This window comes from Oncorhynchus nerka, linkage group LG6, assembly GCF_034236695.1.
Source record: "Oncorhynchus nerka isolate Pitt River linkage group LG6, Oner_Uvic_2.0, whole genome shotgun sequence".
Taxonomy (NCBI): domain Eukaryota; kingdom Metazoa; phylum Chordata; class Actinopteri; order Salmoniformes; family Salmonidae; genus Oncorhynchus; species Oncorhynchus nerka.
In genome coordinates, this window is record NC_088401.1 from 67,024,798 (window position 1) to 67,041,721 (window position 16,924).

The following is a 16,924-nucleotide window of genomic DNA, read 5'->3' on the forward strand; positions in this document are numbered from 1 at the left end:
TCATTGTAAACAAAAAAGACATCTACTTCAATCAGTGTAGGTTAAGAGGAGGAGACGGGTTAAAGAAGGATATTTAAGCCTTGAGACCATTAAGACATGGATTGTGTATGTGTTGAATGGGCAAGACAAAACATTTAAGTGCCTTTGAACGGGTATGAGAGTAGCTGCCAGGCACACTGGTTTGAGTGTGTCAAGAACTGTAACAATGCTGGGTTTTTCAAGCTCAACAGTTTTCTGTGTGTGTCAAGAATGATCCACCACCCAAAGGACATCCAGTCAACTTGACAACTGTTGGAAGCATTGGAGTTAACATGGGCCAGCATCTCTGTGGAGAGCTTTCGACACTTTTGTAGAGTCCATGCCCTGACAAATTGAGGCTTTTGCTGAGGGAAAAAGTGGGTGCAACTCAATAGTAGGAAGATGTTCCTAATGTTTTGTCCACTCAGTGTAGAGCTCATAATTTGCATAATTCACAGCTGCTCTATTTCAATTATACACTGGTGATTGATTGGCTGTAGCAGCATGCTGAGGCCCCAGAGCTTAGTACCTACTCTGACCCAGACTTTCTGAGAACATTCCCATAGAGAGTGAATGGGAAGAGAATGAACACTTTTGAATGACAATGTTCAAATCATCATGTTTTATGTGTGCCTATGGGAAAATAGGAACCACTCTTTTTACTTTGTTGCATTTTATTGTGTTATATAACAAAACCACCTAGTCAGCCTACTGGTAACATTACATTTGCCATGTCTTGGGATCATAGGCCTAGCTATATGATATTTAACCTGATTATCCTGATCTATTGGAGGGATTTCATGATAAATTCCATTTGGTGTTTTGTTGATGGTAGTGGAAAACTCTACCATAAATGTTCAATGGTGTTAATATCTGGTGACTGAGACAGCATGGCATATGGTTTACATTGTTTTCATGCTCATCAAACCATTCAGTGACTACTTGACCACACCCATCAGGGTAGAAATTCTTCACCATAGGTTGAAGGTTTATCACTCAGAATGGCTGTGTATTTATTGGCATTTACCTTTCCCTATTAAGGAGTGGACCTAAACCATGCCATGAAAATATTAGAATATTTCTCCTGAAGGCTGCTATCCTACTTCGAATTAAAATAAACTTTGAGGAAAACATTTGGCCACAATATTGTATTGGTGACAGAAATTACTACATTCAAAAAGGAAACAAAATGGCTTGTCAGAACTTAAGGTTTAACCAAACAACCTGCCATGCCGAGAGGCTCTTCTCCACCTCTCTCACACTGATGGCCAACACCTGTGCCCAATCAACACTTAGCAAGCCAGGCCCATCATCTGTACCTGGTTGCTGCTGCCACCTAGGGATGGGCTGTGGAAGTGGAAGTATAGTGTCTGCCTGTGTACGTAAGCACTAACTAACCTCAACTACTGTAACTTTGAACCTTGAAGGAAACTGGTATCATCATGGCCAAAAAAAACGGTTTGTCAGTTAATTTTTTCTCTCACTCTAAATACAATGCTAAAGAATTCTCTCCAAAACAGTCGACAGAACTTTTGACAAGAAACAACAATATTTTGTAAAGTCTGTCAAACAAAACAAAACTTTTTTTCATGTTTGAAAACAATCACTCCAATAATAGTATATATAACAGTATATAACTACCCTATATGTATAAATTAATATTCAATGATGTTGTAGAGTAAAAGATATGACTTGTATATAGTTTTTCACATAAAAATAATTATTTTCACCTGTTGACCTGCATCACATGCCGTTAGATTTTTCAATATTTCCTCTCTCTCACATCTTTTTTTTTCCACATAGGAAACATTTGCAACATGTCACATGCATATTTTGCATAGTTGTACAACAAGGCTTACTTCAGTTGACCTGCATATCATTCTATTTGATTTTCTATCATTTCTTTTACATTATTTTCTCGCTCTCTTAGGTTATGTTTGGAATAACACCTTTTGGGGTTTCTCACTTCTGGGCTGAACACATAAAATGATTGGATATACAGTGCCCTTCATAATTATTGGGCCAAATAATATCAGAGCCCCAAGACGTGCTAACCTCTCACCATTACAATAACTACGAATGTCAGCATTTTTTTTGGGGGGGGTGGTTATGATATTTGTGCGTCTAATTTTCTCACTCATCATTACTCACAGTTAATTCAGGATTATCCATAATCCTAGTAGCATCCACATTAATGTAGAAGTATTTAGCAACAAATTCTATTATTATTTACAATAAAAGTGACTCTGAAATGACAACAATAAATTATTTACTATTAATTTCTATTGGGCACAAAATAATCTGAAACACAACCAAAACAAACAGCAAATGCATCTAGCAGTTTGTAGAGTCGCAAGCTTGATGTAGTCATTGTGTGCTTGGAATATGGGACCAAATATGAAACTTTTGACTACTTTAATACACAAAGATTTTGTTCCAATACTTTTGGTCCCCTAAAACGGGGGCACTATGTACAAAAAGTGCTGTAATTTCAAGAGGTCACCCGGAATGGATGAAAATACCCTAAAATGAATTATCATTTCAAATCTGAAGTGCTGTGGTACAGAGTGAAAAGAAGAAAAATGTATTCACTGTCCCAATAATTACAGAGGGCACTGTAGTTGCACAGTGTGTCATTATGCCCAGAAACAACATGCCATCATGTAAGTATAAGATCAGCAAAATAACTAATGTATTGTTAACCTGGTGACAGTGGATGCAAACATGAATCACTCTCCAGACAGGCCTGAGCAACTTGGAGCTTGCTTGTCCTCTAGAGCTGGCTTGTCCTCCAGAGCTGGCTTGGCCTCCAGAGCTGGCTTGGCCTCCAGAGCTGGCTTGGCCTCGTATGCAGGGTAGAAGGCCTGCAGCTGGACTGTCACTGATTCATACTGTTTCTGCCACTCTTCCTGAGTGAGAGAGGATGGGCTGGTCTCCAGGAACTTGTAGGCACCCTTTGACTTGACACTAAACATGCCCATGATGTTTTGGCACCCCCTCCAAAGCTCTCCCAAGCCTATGGGGTAAACCAGGGGAGAGAAATGAGCTATGGTCTCCATCAAGGTTGGAGTCCCTTCAGTAGGTAGCCCCCCAGCAATAACTTGAGAAATACTGACCTAAATAACCCTTAATTAATTTTGTTACGTTATGTTGAGCAGGGTCATTTACATATCCAATATTAATCTGTCAGCTAATGATATAGGCCTATAGTACAGACACTGCTACATTGTTCTGGAAGAGTACCATCACCTGTTCAGCAGTATCCAAGGAAGTCATCCTTAAAATCTGAGAGAGACTCAATCAGATCTTCCCCAGCAAAGGTCCTCTGCTGCAGATTGGTCACCATCCCTCCAATGTTCTCCCAGAACCACTTGAGCTGCAGCAGCACCGTTTGCATTTTGCTCAGGCTTTGTTGAACCTCAGCAAGATGGACAGAATCAGGAGCGGCACCTGTGTAAACAAATACAAACAGCAACATTAACATACCTCTCAGCAGTCGAGTATTATTCATACTATTCTAGATATTGTTTTTTTAAACATAAATATTCATTTGAACATGTCGTTACCCATGTCAAATTTGGCTCTGGTCAGGGTCGTCTGCCAGTTCATCAGCTCCGATTGAGCCGCCCACTCCGGCTACTCAAATGGGTCTTCTCCCCCTGAAGCTGTGACATTTTGGTCTTGGCCAAGTCAATGGCAGCTTAATCGCCAGGGTCAATAATCACCTTTTGTGTAGCATTAATAAGGAAGCCTATGAAGGGAACCACAACAGCCACTATGCCAAAGTTCTTGTTTCTACTGGCAATTTTGCATTTCGTTCTCTGCGTTGTCGTTTTTGTTATTAACCTCTTTCAGATCTGACTGGGCTGATTCCAGCGTTTTACTCAGTGTCCATGTAAGGGTTTTCCTTATGTGAAGTAGAGTCAGACCAAAATGCGGCGTGGCTATTGCGATCCATGTTTAATGAAACAAAGTAAACACGAATCAAATACAAAAACAATAAACGTACCACGAAAACCAAAACAGCCTAATACTGGTGCAAAGTAACACAGAGCCAGTAACAAGGACAATCACCCACAAAACCCAACACCAGACAGGCTACCTAAATATGGTTCCCAATCAGAGACAATGACGAACACCTGCCTCTGATTGAGAACCATATCAGGCCAAACATAGAACTAGACAAACTAGACATGTAACAGAATGCCCACTCAGCTCACACCCTGACCAACCAAAACATAGAAACATACAAAGCAAACTATGGTCAGGGTGTGACAGTCCACAGTCTCCTGCAGACCCTTCTCTTCATTGGTAAGCTTTTCCTTCTTCTCTGAATCGTGTTTTTGGAAATAACTTTGCTGGTGACGCTCCCCACCTCTGTATTTAGTTCGGTGTAGATAAAGACCATAATAAGAACACAATACAAATGTTGACAATTTGATCAGCCATCGAAGAGTTTGCTTCTATATTGTTACAAAACCAACAAGCTAGCTTCTGATTTTTATACATCTCGCTTAGTCTAGGAGTCCTAGGCCTAGCTAAAAGGTCTATAACCTGAATTAACGTGATAAATCAGAATATGTGGACTGTATGGATGTGCCGAGGAGACAGCAAATGTACCAACATAATTTGTTCATGGTGACAGAAATGAATATGTTAAAAAAGGAAAACTACAAATAGGCATGTCCAAAAACAAAACTGGCAGGCCGAGAGGCCACCTATCTCACACTAACTGCCAAACCTCACGATTGCCCGCACATGTGTGCTTATCAAGATTCAAGATTTTGTACAGCATCTGGCCCAGTTGCTGCTGCCACCTAGCGATGGAGTGTGGAAGTTGTAGTGTAGCTTCTAATTGTTCGTAGGAGCTAAATTACCTTTTCCATAAAAACATGCACTGCTCAGTGGAGGTTGCTGAGGGTAGGACAGCTCATAATAATGGCCAGAATTGAGAGAATGGAATGGTATCAAACATATGGTTTTCACTTGTTTGAAACCATTCCATTCACTCCATTTCAGCCATCATCATGAGCCGTCCTCCCCTCAGCAGCCTCAACTGGCATTACTATAACATAGTCAATTTAATTACACATTTAAAACTTTTTTCTACCTGCAATGTGCTCTGATCTGAATGTTTATTGAGTGTATATGTTTCACTATCTGCTCAACTTCTTTGATGATGTCATAGATCCACGCTTGGCCTTCTCCAGGAATCTGACAGCTAAAACTGGCTTTTCTTTCATCACAGCAGTCTTAAGCATGGGGAATAATCTTCACAATGTTGTCACTGGTGCCAACACACTGTTGATAAGAAAATATCACAAAGCACAAAGTCAATGATGTCCTTTGGATCTCATATTATAAATGAATAGGTTGTGTCGCTATAAACAGTATGATTGAAATACCAGCAGCAGCAGAGATTGAGAAGAGGAGAACAGCATCTGGGCCTCAATAGCATTGCCTCTGATGATTCTCTCCAGATTTGGGAATTTGGCCAGGCACAGGTAGGAGATGTTGTACAACAGCGCTGTCTTCTCTGCAGCCGGCAGCAGCTCTTGAATGAAATCTGGGCTGCCCATTTGGTTGGATGAAACTACAGCCAAGGTAAAAGAGAGAAGAAAACAAACATCAAGGGGAAGTAGGTTTGATACTGAGTGAGAAGCGTAGGCTTGATTTATTTCAACAGACAGACAGACAGACAGACAGACAGACAGACAGACAGACAGACAGACAGACAGACAGACAGACAGACAGACAGACAGACAGACAGACAGACAGACAGAGCTGCCTGGGTTTATACAAACATCTTCTCTTTTCAGAAAGAGAAAATCTCAATGATAGGGACAGAATAGCTAAGTCAATTTTTAAAATTTCCTCAAATACTATAGGCTGCTGCTCAGCCTCAGAATGTCAGAAAGGAATCAATATATCCCTATATTAATCGGAGTCACGTCTTTCGTGGGCATTTTAAAGCATGTTCATACCATAACATGCTGACCAGACCGGACACGTCGTGTGCGCGAGCGTTGCAAAATAAATGTAGAAATACATGTTTTTCAATTATTGCACCCACACTGCTCGCGCGAGCCAATGAGCGTCTGCGTTGCCAAGGGCTAAAATAGAAGTCCTTTCTATTTCTGACGCAGATCGTGCTGCAAGGAGGAGAGATGACTAGAAACAATTCGGTTGACCATTTTATGTGTGGATTAGTTGTCGGAGTAGAAGACCTTGTGCATTTCAGGTAAGATAACAACTCAATGTTTATATCCCAGGACAAAATAGCTAGCAACAGCAAGCTAGCTAAATAGGACAAATTAGCTTTGCTAGCTAAATTGCCATACATGTTTAATGCTTTTCGACCTATCTCCAGATTAATGTAATTGGTTCAGAGTTGTTGTTTTGATATTTTAACCTGGTGTCGTGATCGCGTTTGGTGTGGGGGGACAAAATAAACGTATGCATGATGGCGCACGCTCGCAGTCACCGAGTTACGCATTGTTACAGAACGCTTTATATAATATGGATACTTTTTATGTATTTGTTTCAAAATATAAAGCAGACAGTAGATATCCTTTTGCCCTTTTCTTTAACAAAGGGTATGGGATACCCTCACTCATTTCAAACCCTGGTTTTAACCAAACACACCAAGCCCTTCCCAGATACGAAAGTATTTGTGTTAATGCGACAGTGCATGCGAGAGTATTGGAGGATTTGTCTATACCGAAATCTATGGATAGCATAATTGTGTCTGTCAAACAGGTAGGCTTACCACTTATATTTTGAATAGGAAGAAATAGGCTCCAATTATATATGTAATTCTATGATTAGACCCATACAAAATGTTGATGGGCGCATGCAGATTTAGGAGGTCCCTTATCCGGCAGAAGGGAATTTTACTTTAATCCCTGCATCGGATATTTACAATGTTGCAATCACTATGCAGCCATCTGCCTATAGTAGGAAACTGAGTTTCTTAATAATAATATGTCACCTGTTATCACACATGACACGACCCTACAATTGTTACAATTACAATAAAAATAACACTTTTATTTAACATATTTTATAAATGCATGGGGGCCTAGTTTCGCTGGAGCAGTGTAAAATAAGCTTTTATGTCAATGACCAAGCCTTAACGAATTTCGTTAATTTACATATCAAATTTAATTGTTCAACATCAATTTCAGCATTTCTTTATTTCGTGGCCCGCCTAGAGGGGCCTCTTTCCTCTGCTGTGGTGCTGCATTGCATTGGAAGCTGTCCATGGTCCTGAAATCAGAGAGCCAGAGAGATAGAGAGGGGAGAGAGAGTGTGTGTGGGGGAGAGAGAGAGAATAGGGTGTCGTCTAAATCTAAAAAAATCTAAAAAATACAAAAGGCGATAGATAGAGAAATCGCACACATTACTCTGTGATAGAATTAATGCAAGTGTATGATTAATGCTTACCATTTATTCAAAGACCTGTTGACTCGCCTGGCAGCAAAAGCAAGCACTGTTTCTTGGAGGTTGATTTTGCAAGACAACTCGTACTCAATTGACATGGTGACGATTCCATTGAGTCTCGATTCATAGTTGTCACACTGATCTGTTTCACCTGTCTTTGTGATTGTCTCCACCCCCCTCCAGGTGTCGTCCATCTTCCCTATTATCCCCTGTGTATTTAAACCTATGTTCTGTTTGTCTGTTGCCAGTTCGTCTTGTTTGTCAAGTCAACCAACGGTTTTGTCTCTGCTCCTACTTTTCCCAGTCTCTCTTTTTCTCACCCTCTTGGCTTCGCCCCACCTCTGGATTATTGACCTCTGCCTACCCTGACCCTGAGCCAACTTGCCGTCCGGTAACGTTGCCCCACCTCTGGATTATTGACCTCTGCCTACCCTGACCCTGAGCCAACTTGCCGTCCGGTAACGTTGCCCCACCTCTGGATTATTGACCTCTGCCTACCCTGACCCTGAGCCTACTTGCCGTCCGGTAACGTTGCCCCACCTCTGGATTATTGACCTCTGCCTACCCTGACCCTGAGCCTACTTGCCGTCCGGTAATGTTGCCCCACCTCTGGATTATTGACCTCTGCCTACCCTTACCCTGAGCCTACTTGCCGTCCGGTAACTTCGCCCCACCTCTGGATTATTGACCTCTGCCTATCCTGACCCTGAGCCTACTTGCCGTCCGGTAACGTTGCCCCACCTCTGGATTATTGACCTCTGCCTACCCTGACCCTGAGCCTACTTGCCGTCCGGTAACGTTGCCCCACCTCTGGATTATTGACCTCTGCCTACCCTGACCCTGAGCCTACTTGCCGTCCGGTAACGTTGCCCCACCTCTGGATTATTGACCTCTGCCTACCCTGACCCTGAGCCTACTTGCCGTCCGGTAACGCTGCCCCACCTCTGGATTATTGACCTCTGCCTACCCTGACCCTGAGCCTACTTGCCGTCCGGTAATGTTGCCCCACCTCTGGATTACTGACCCCTGCCTGCCTTGACCTGTCTATTACCTACCCTTGTTGGATTATTAAACCACGATGTCTGCATCTGGATCTTACCTTCATACCTGATAATAGTAGAGTGCAGGGTGTTTTTGATGAGTTTGAGCTTGGAGAATGTGCGCTTTCCACTTTCCACTGTCATGGGGAGTGTGAGAAGAACTCTCAGGGCAACAAAGGCATTGGGATACAAAGAAGCCATTTGGTTTCTGGATATGTACTTCAAATCAAATCAAATTGTATTTGTCATATGCGCCGAATACAACAGGTGCAGACCTTACAGTGAAATGCTTACTTACGAGCCCTTAAACAACAACGCAGTTTTAAGAAAAATACCACCAAATAAAGAAAGAATAGTCACAAATAATTAAAGAGCAGCAGAAAAATAACAATAGCGAGGCTATATAGAGGGGGTACCGGGGGAGGGGGGGGGGCAATGCAATTAGGAAGCCCCAGTGATGTACTGGGCCGTACGCACTATCCTTTGTAGTGCCTTGCGGTCGGAGGCCAAACAGTTGCCATACCAGGCATTGATGCAACCAGTCAGGATGCTCTCGATGGTGCAGCTGTAGAACCTTTTGAGGATCTGAGGACCCATGCCAAATCTTTTCAGTCTCCTGAGGGGGAATAGGTTTTGTCGTGCCCACTTCACGACTGTCTTGGTGTGCTTGGACCATGTTAGTGTGTTGGTGATGTGGACACCAAGGAACTTGAAGCTCTCAACCTGCTCCACTACAGCCCCGTCGATGAGAATGAGGGCATGCTTGGTTCTCCTTTTCCTGTAGTCCACAATCATCTCCTTTGTCTTGATCACATTGAGGGAGAGGTTGTTGTCCTGGCACCACATGGCCAGGTCTCTGACCTCCTCCCTAAGGCCAGCCTTAAATTATGGGTCGCAACCCAAAGTGGGTTGTGGACCTGTTAATGGCCGCTTCACGACATGTCAGTGTAAATGTATAATTGTTTCATTAATTACTGGAATTGAAGTGGCCAAGTGCATCTGCGCTCTCTGTTCAGTGCGCCTTCTGCTTATGCAGCAGTCTCTTCTCAGTTTGGCAGCGGTGCAAGTGTGAGAGGGAGATGCCCGTCCGCTTCTCGGTTTACCGCATTTTTTTTAATGCTGTTTTCTCTGTCACACATGATGCAGTGTTGTTGTTCAGGCAGCAGATGATGCGCTGTCAGCCACTGACTTGTCATTCCAACTCACCATCACTCACGGCTGTCATCAAATGGACTCATGCTAGCCACAAGTTCTGACTGAGCTAAATTGATGAGTTTCTCTCTTTCATACAAACTTATAACAAGGAGCGCCCCAATGACGGCCTAGGAACAGTGGGTTAACTGCCTGTTCAGGGGCAGAATGACAGATTTGTACCTTGTCAGCTCTGGGATTTGAACTTGCAACCTTCCGGTTGTGCGTGACTGTGTTTCCGTTCCACGACTTCCGTCAACGATAGTGAATTACCTCAGAGCATTCGCTAGCGTCGCACAAATGTTTCTGGGAATTGAAACACAATTGCAACTAACTCGCCGTGATCACAGTGACGTTCCAGAATAACGTGTGCATAGAGTACCACAGTATGAGTCATAATACCCACAAAAGGGAACTGGTCCCTGCGGTCAAACAGGGAACTGGTCCCAATCGTTTTTCCACCATTCATTTTTCCGTTAGAGGATTTTAGATTTTATAAACACTTAAAATAAGGGATGTGTTTCTTGTAGGCTTACCCTGGCGCGACGTTTTGATAACCAGGTAAAATTATCTCGGGCACAATGACTTTTATCACTATATTCGCTTGTATATAACCCAAAAATGAAACGCTGATTAGCTGCTAATGCGGGTATTAGGATCATACCCTTTTTTTCAAATTTCGTCTAAAATGACATACCCAAATTTAACTGCCTGTAGCTCAGGACCTGAAGCAAGGATATGATATCAATTGAAAGGAAACCCTTTGAAGTTTGTGGAAATGTGAAATTAATGTAGGAGAAAATAACACATGGTAAAAGATTTTTTTTTAAATCATTGTATTATCTTGCATTTCATCTTTGACAGATTCAATGAACCATTGCATTTCTGTTCAAAATGTTGTATCAATGCCAAATTGGTTTATTAATACACTTTTTGACAGCGCAGTTAGATTAACAAGAATTTAAGCATTCTGCCCGTATTAGATATGTCCATGTCCTTGTGAATGTTCTTGTTCCTTACAACCTCATGCTAATCACATTAGCCTACGTTAGCTCCTGTAGAGGATAAAGAACTACAAATGCTATGAAGATCTGGACGAGACTACCGAATTGAGGCAAAGGTAAGAATTTCTGTATCAACTATCGAATGTTACCTAGATGTAGTAATGAATGAATTAGCTAAATGTATTTAAATGGACAATTCTGTAACTGTTGTGCAAGTTTTAAATTGACACAATACCAGTTAGCCAAGGTGTCAGCTAGATATGATGTGCAGGAGCTTGCAGTAGACATATTTTGAACAGTGCACATTCATGGTTAAGTATTTAGAGCCCTTTGCGCATAGGCTATAAACCCAGACACCAAGCGGATCCACAAATGATCCCAACCTTTGCCCCAGTTGTTAATCAATCGGATGCAGCTGAGAAGAAGCAAAGCAATAAGTTGAATTTAGTGGAAACCTGCCTATTTGTAACAAGCATGAGCAGGTTTAATTGTTAGACTTTACTTAGACTGCAATACATGTTATTACACTGTAACTATGAGTTGTTACAGTTCACTACAATACTTGTTACAGTGTAATTACACAAGTGACTACAGTACACTGTAATAAGGACCCCTTAAAGGAAGCGTTACCCAGTTGGTAATCGTTTTGCAGCAAAGTGATAGGTCTATATGAATTACAGTCAGTAGCATCTTTTCCTTTATTTATAACACTGATCAAAGATTATCTCCAAGTGTAAGGAAGCTCTCCGGTTTCAAGCATATTTGAAAAGACTTCCACTAATATTGGAGCGGCATGTTCCGGGGAGGTTTCATAGAATTCATTAATATATGCATCATAACCAGACCTTTATTATTTTTTTAATAACTATTCTGATATTGGCTTCTGATATAAGTCTATCTAATTCCATCACTGCTGAGCTCGTCAACTGAGGGAGTTCAATGCCTCAGAGGAAATCTTGTAGTTTATCAGGCTTAGGACATATTTCTAAATCTAAATTCTTATAAAACTCTGCGAAGGTTGGTGATTTATCCTGGGGTCTTTTAGAAAAGGGTGAATGAACATCATTTGATTTAACCTTTTCAATTACAGTAGATGCCTGTTTCCTTAAAAAGAAAGAAAGTGAACAACTTGCTCTTTTCCCATTCTCGTAATAATTCGAAATTCGCTCAATCTCTTCGGTAAGCAGGGAGTCAAGAGCATTACGGGCCTCTTAATTGAGAGAGATTGTTGCTGTTTATGCATGGTTTCCAATCTCTGTCATCTTCCAATTTTCTGCGTAATTGCGGATGCATATGAAATAATACACCCTCTCAATACAGCCTTTGCCCCTTTCCACAGAACAGCAGGTGACACATCAGGTGTTTGGTTAAACTCTAAATACTGTTCAAATTCTGAATGAATAAACGGTAGAGAGAGAGAGAGAGAGAGAGAGAGAGAGAGAGAGAGAGAGAGAGAGAGAGAGAGAGAGAGAGAGAGAGAGAGAGAGAGATTCACACACAGGACACATAAACTACTGCAGCTTAAATACTGGAGGCAGGAGGTGTCGGGAGACACCGATGATACCCCCGGACAGGGCCAAACAGGCCCAGTGACTCAGCAACCTGTAATAGTGTTAGAGGCAGAGAATCCCAGTGGAGAGAGGGGAACCGGCCAGGCAGAGACAGCAAGGGCCATTCGTTGCTCCAGTGCCTTTCCATTCACCTTCACACTCCTGGGCCAGACTACACTCAATCATAGGACCTACTGAAGAGATGAGTCTTCAAAAAAGACGAAGGTTGAGGCCTGCGTCTTGTGACCCTAGAGTATGTGTAAGTATGTACGGCAGGACCAAATCGGAAAGATGGGTAGGAGCAAGCCCATGTAAAGCTTTGTAGGTTAGCAATAAAACCTTGACATTAGCCCTTGCCTTGACGGGTAGCCAGTGTAGAAAGGCTAGCATTGGAGTAATATGATCAAATTTTGATTCTAGCAGCAGTGTTTAGCACTAACTAAGGTTTATTTAGTGCTTTATCCGGGTAGCTGGAAAGTAGAGCATTGCAGTAGTCTAACCTAGAAGTGAGAAATGCATTTATTAATTTTTCTGCATAATCTTTGGACAGAGTTTCAGATTTTTGTAATGTTATGTAGATGGATAATATTTGTCCTTGAAACAGTCTTGATATGTTTGTCAAAAGAGAGATCAGGGTCCAGAGTAACGCAGAGGTCCTTCAGTTTAATTTGAGACGACTGTACAACCATCAAGATTAATTGTCAGATTCAACAAAATATTTCTTTTTTTCTTGGGACCAGCACGAAGGTCTAGGAGCACGAGGACAGATGCAGAGCCTTGGTCCGACGCCATTCAAATGTGCTACCTGTCCCAGACTTGCTGTTTTCCACTCTCTAGAGACAGCAGGAGCGGTAGAGATACTCTGAATGATCGGCTATGAAAAGCCAACTGACATTTACTCCTGAGGTGATGACCTGTTGCACCCTCTACAACCACTGTGATTATTATTATTTAACCCTACTGGTCATCAATGAACATTTGAAAATCTTGGGCATCTCCACCCAGCACAGCCAGAAGAGGACTGGCCACCCCTCATAGCCTGGTTCCTCTCTAGGTTTCTTCCTAGGTTGTGGCCTTTCTAGGGAGTTTTTCCTAGCCAACGTGCTTCTACACCTGCATTGCTAGCTGTTTGGGGTTTTAGTCTGGGTTTCTGTACAGCACTTTGTGACATCAGCTGATGTAAGAAGGGCTTTATGAATACATTTGTTACGTTGATACAGTGGTTTTCTCAGTTAATATACGTTTTGGAAGCTGTATTTAGCCTACAAGAGCCATCATTGCTCTTGCCTGGTAGCCAAATGAAAGACAGTACAACATTTGCTAGCTGACACAGGTTTCAAAACAACCCAGGTCACACATCTAAATAAAGCACTGTTCTGGCATTCGAGAAATATCTAGGTAACACTTCATTTTAAAGGGTCCTTTTTACATTGTAATTTGTTTAATTACATGTTAATAAGTATTGTAGAGAACTTGTGGAACTGCTGTGTCGTGAGCATGTGACCCCTTGTAGAATGAACTGTTTGCCCCTTGTAGAATAAACAGGAAAATGTCATTTCCAGGTATGTCTGCCTGAGTATAACTAAGTCTTAGGCTTGTTCTGTGTCCACTATGAGCGAGAAGAAACCTCAAGAGATAAATCACAGAGAACTTGTTGTTTCGTATTGACACGCCCGTGAGGACCGTCACATCGGAAGTAGGACACAGGCTACAACATAGAAAAATGGCTGAGTATAAATCAGCAATTCATGATTTCTGGGATCTTTTATTTCAGCTCATGAAACATGGGATCAACACGTTTACTTCATATTTCTGTTCAGCATAGTTGCCCAGTGTAGGGAAATTTAGCATTTTGTCAGGGCTCAAATCATACCCAGAAATATTGTGTGTCACCAATGTAGATATAAGACCAATTAAAATAGTAATGTATTATTATTAACACCACCCATTGGACTTTGGACTAAATTACCAGACTGGCCTAATCAGCTTACTTGGCCTCAAGTGCAATGTAGAAGTACTGCAGCTGGAACATTTCTGAATCATACGTTTTCTTACACTCTTCCTGAGTGAGAAAGGATGGCTCTCCAGGAACGTGTAGGCATCCTTGGACTGGACACTAAACATGCCCATTACATTCTGGCATCCCCCTCCAAGGCTCTCCCACGCCTATGGAGTAAACCAGGGGTTAGAATTTTGTCAGGGCTCAAATCATGTGCTACTAGAGTCCCTTCAGTTTCTCAATCCATTCCTGGGCCATCCTCAGGGTGTGCACATTTTGTTTTTTGGTCTGGAAGCCCCCCAGCAATGTATTGAGAAATACTGACCCAACCTCCTATTAATGCCTGGATTGTGAAGTGCTTCAAGTTAAAACTATGTTGCTGTTGCCTTACATTGATAGTATGAAAAGGGTTTAAATAAGCCAATATTTTGTCTTACATTGCATTTTAGCAGGATAATCGACATATCATTATGTGACATTGATCTGTCAGGTAATGATATACATAGGTCTGTAGAGCAGACACTGATACATTGATCTGTCAGCTAATGATATACATAGGTCTGTAGAGCAGACACTGATACATTGATCTGTCAGCTAATGATATACATAGGTCTGTAGAGCAGACACTGATACATTGATCTGTCAGCTAATGATATACATAGGTCTGTAGAGCAGACACTGATACATTGATCTGTCAGCTAATGATATACATAGGTCTGTAGAGCAGACACTGAAACATTGATCTGTCAGCTAATGATATACATATGTCTGTAGAGCAGACACTGATACATTGATCTGTCAGCTAATGATATACATAGGTCTGTAGAGCAGACACTGATACATTGTTCTGGCAGAGTACCAATGTCCTTTTAACTTTTCAGCTGTTTTTTTAATCTTTATTTAACAAGGCAAGTCAGTTAAGAACAAATTCTTACTTTTAATGACGGTCTAGGAACAGTGGGCTAACTGCCTCGTTCAGGGGCAGAGTGACAGATTTTTTTACCTTGTCAGCTCGGGGCTTTGATCTTGCAACCTTTTGGTTACTAGTCCAATGCTCTAACCACTAGGCTACCTGTCGCCCTTTTCAGCAGTATCCAAGGAAGCCAAGAACTCATCCTTAAAATCTGAGAGAATCTCAATCAGTTCTTCCCAAGCAAAGGTCCTCTGTTGCAGTTTGGTCACCATCACTCCAATGTTCTATCAAAAGCTTCTAAGCTGCAGCAGAATCTGTTGGATCCTGGTGAGGCTTATTTGAAATTCAGTAAGATGTACAGGATCAGGAAGATCAGGTGGGAGAAAAAAACACAAACAGCAACATTGACATACCTCTCAACAGTTCAGTATTATTCTGACTTTGACGAGTTATCCTGACATGAATATGTCGTTACCCAGGTGAGATTTGGCTCCGCTCAGGTATATCTGCTTACACATCAGCACCATTAGGATTTCCCACTTCTAGATACTCATAAGGGTCTTCTCTTGCTGAAGCTGGCAAAATCTTGGGCTCGGCCACGTCAACGGCAGCACTGTTTACTGAATCCTCAACTAAGCCTAGTAGGGGAACCATTATGCCAAACGTCTTGTTTCCACTTACTCAAAGTGTCCACACAAAAATGTTCAAAGATAAATACACAACGCAGAGGACAAGAGGTCAAGAGGGAATTAACGATCAATGGAAATAGTTGTTTTTCAGTTCAACATCTGTTTAGAATCTGTGTATGGGGTTCCAGTACGGGAATCATAGCAACATGTGGCAGGTTCTCATTGGTCCGAATTGTCTATACATTGAGCCTGAAACAGGATAATTGGTATTTGGCCATTGGCCCAATTTTACTGCAAGGAATTCTAATTGGACAACCACAGGCTAGGCTTGGGTTTAAACTACACCCTGTCACTTTGTTCAGTGGAGAAACATTGAGAACAGGGAAGAATAAACACCTGCCATCTAACTTCCAGCATAACAATTATGATTTGTTCTCTTTGAGTAAACCTATTTTTCTCCCCCTGATTTGCTTTGGGGTCTGTGTTACTGAAGAATAACATCAACTGCTAACAACACTCTCCTGCAGACACTCCTCTTCCTTGGTCAGCTTTTCCTTCTCTCCTCTGTTTGGTTTTGATGGAAATAACGTAGCTGGTGATGCTCCCCACCCCTCTTTTGAGTTTGTTGTATCTAAACACAGTAGTAAAAACACAAACATTTCAACAATTTGATCATCCTTGGACAAAGACATCCACCTCAGTCAAAGAGTTAACAAATATAACCAACATTTTGTTTAAATGTTTATTGAGTGTATATGTTGGCTTACTTGTCCACCAGCTGATCAACTTCTTTGATGATGTCATGTATCCACAGCTTGACCATTTTCCAGATTTTGACTGCTTCTTTAGGATTTTCTTTCTCCACAGTCTTAAGCATGGGAAATAATGTCTTCACCATGTTGTCACTGGTGCCAGCACAATGTTGATAAGAAAAAGTCAACATAACACAACATCCATGATATCCTATGTTCTGCTATTGGCACAAATGTAACTGGTGTAATATATATATATATATATATATATATATATATATGTATATATTGTTGAAGTCGGAAGTTTCCATACATTTAAGATGGAGTCATTAAAACTTGTTTTTCAACCACTCCACAAATTTCTTGTTAACAAACTATAGTTTTG

General features: G+C 41.5%; 1 pseudogene; it reads right to left on the reverse strand.

Annotated features, from left to right (window-relative positions):
- Positions 1-2,219: 2,219 nt before the first annotated feature.
- LOC135572076 (uncharacterized) lies at positions 2,220-10,161 on the reverse strand (annotated as a pseudogene).
- Positions 10,162-16,924: the final 6,763 nt, after the last annotated feature.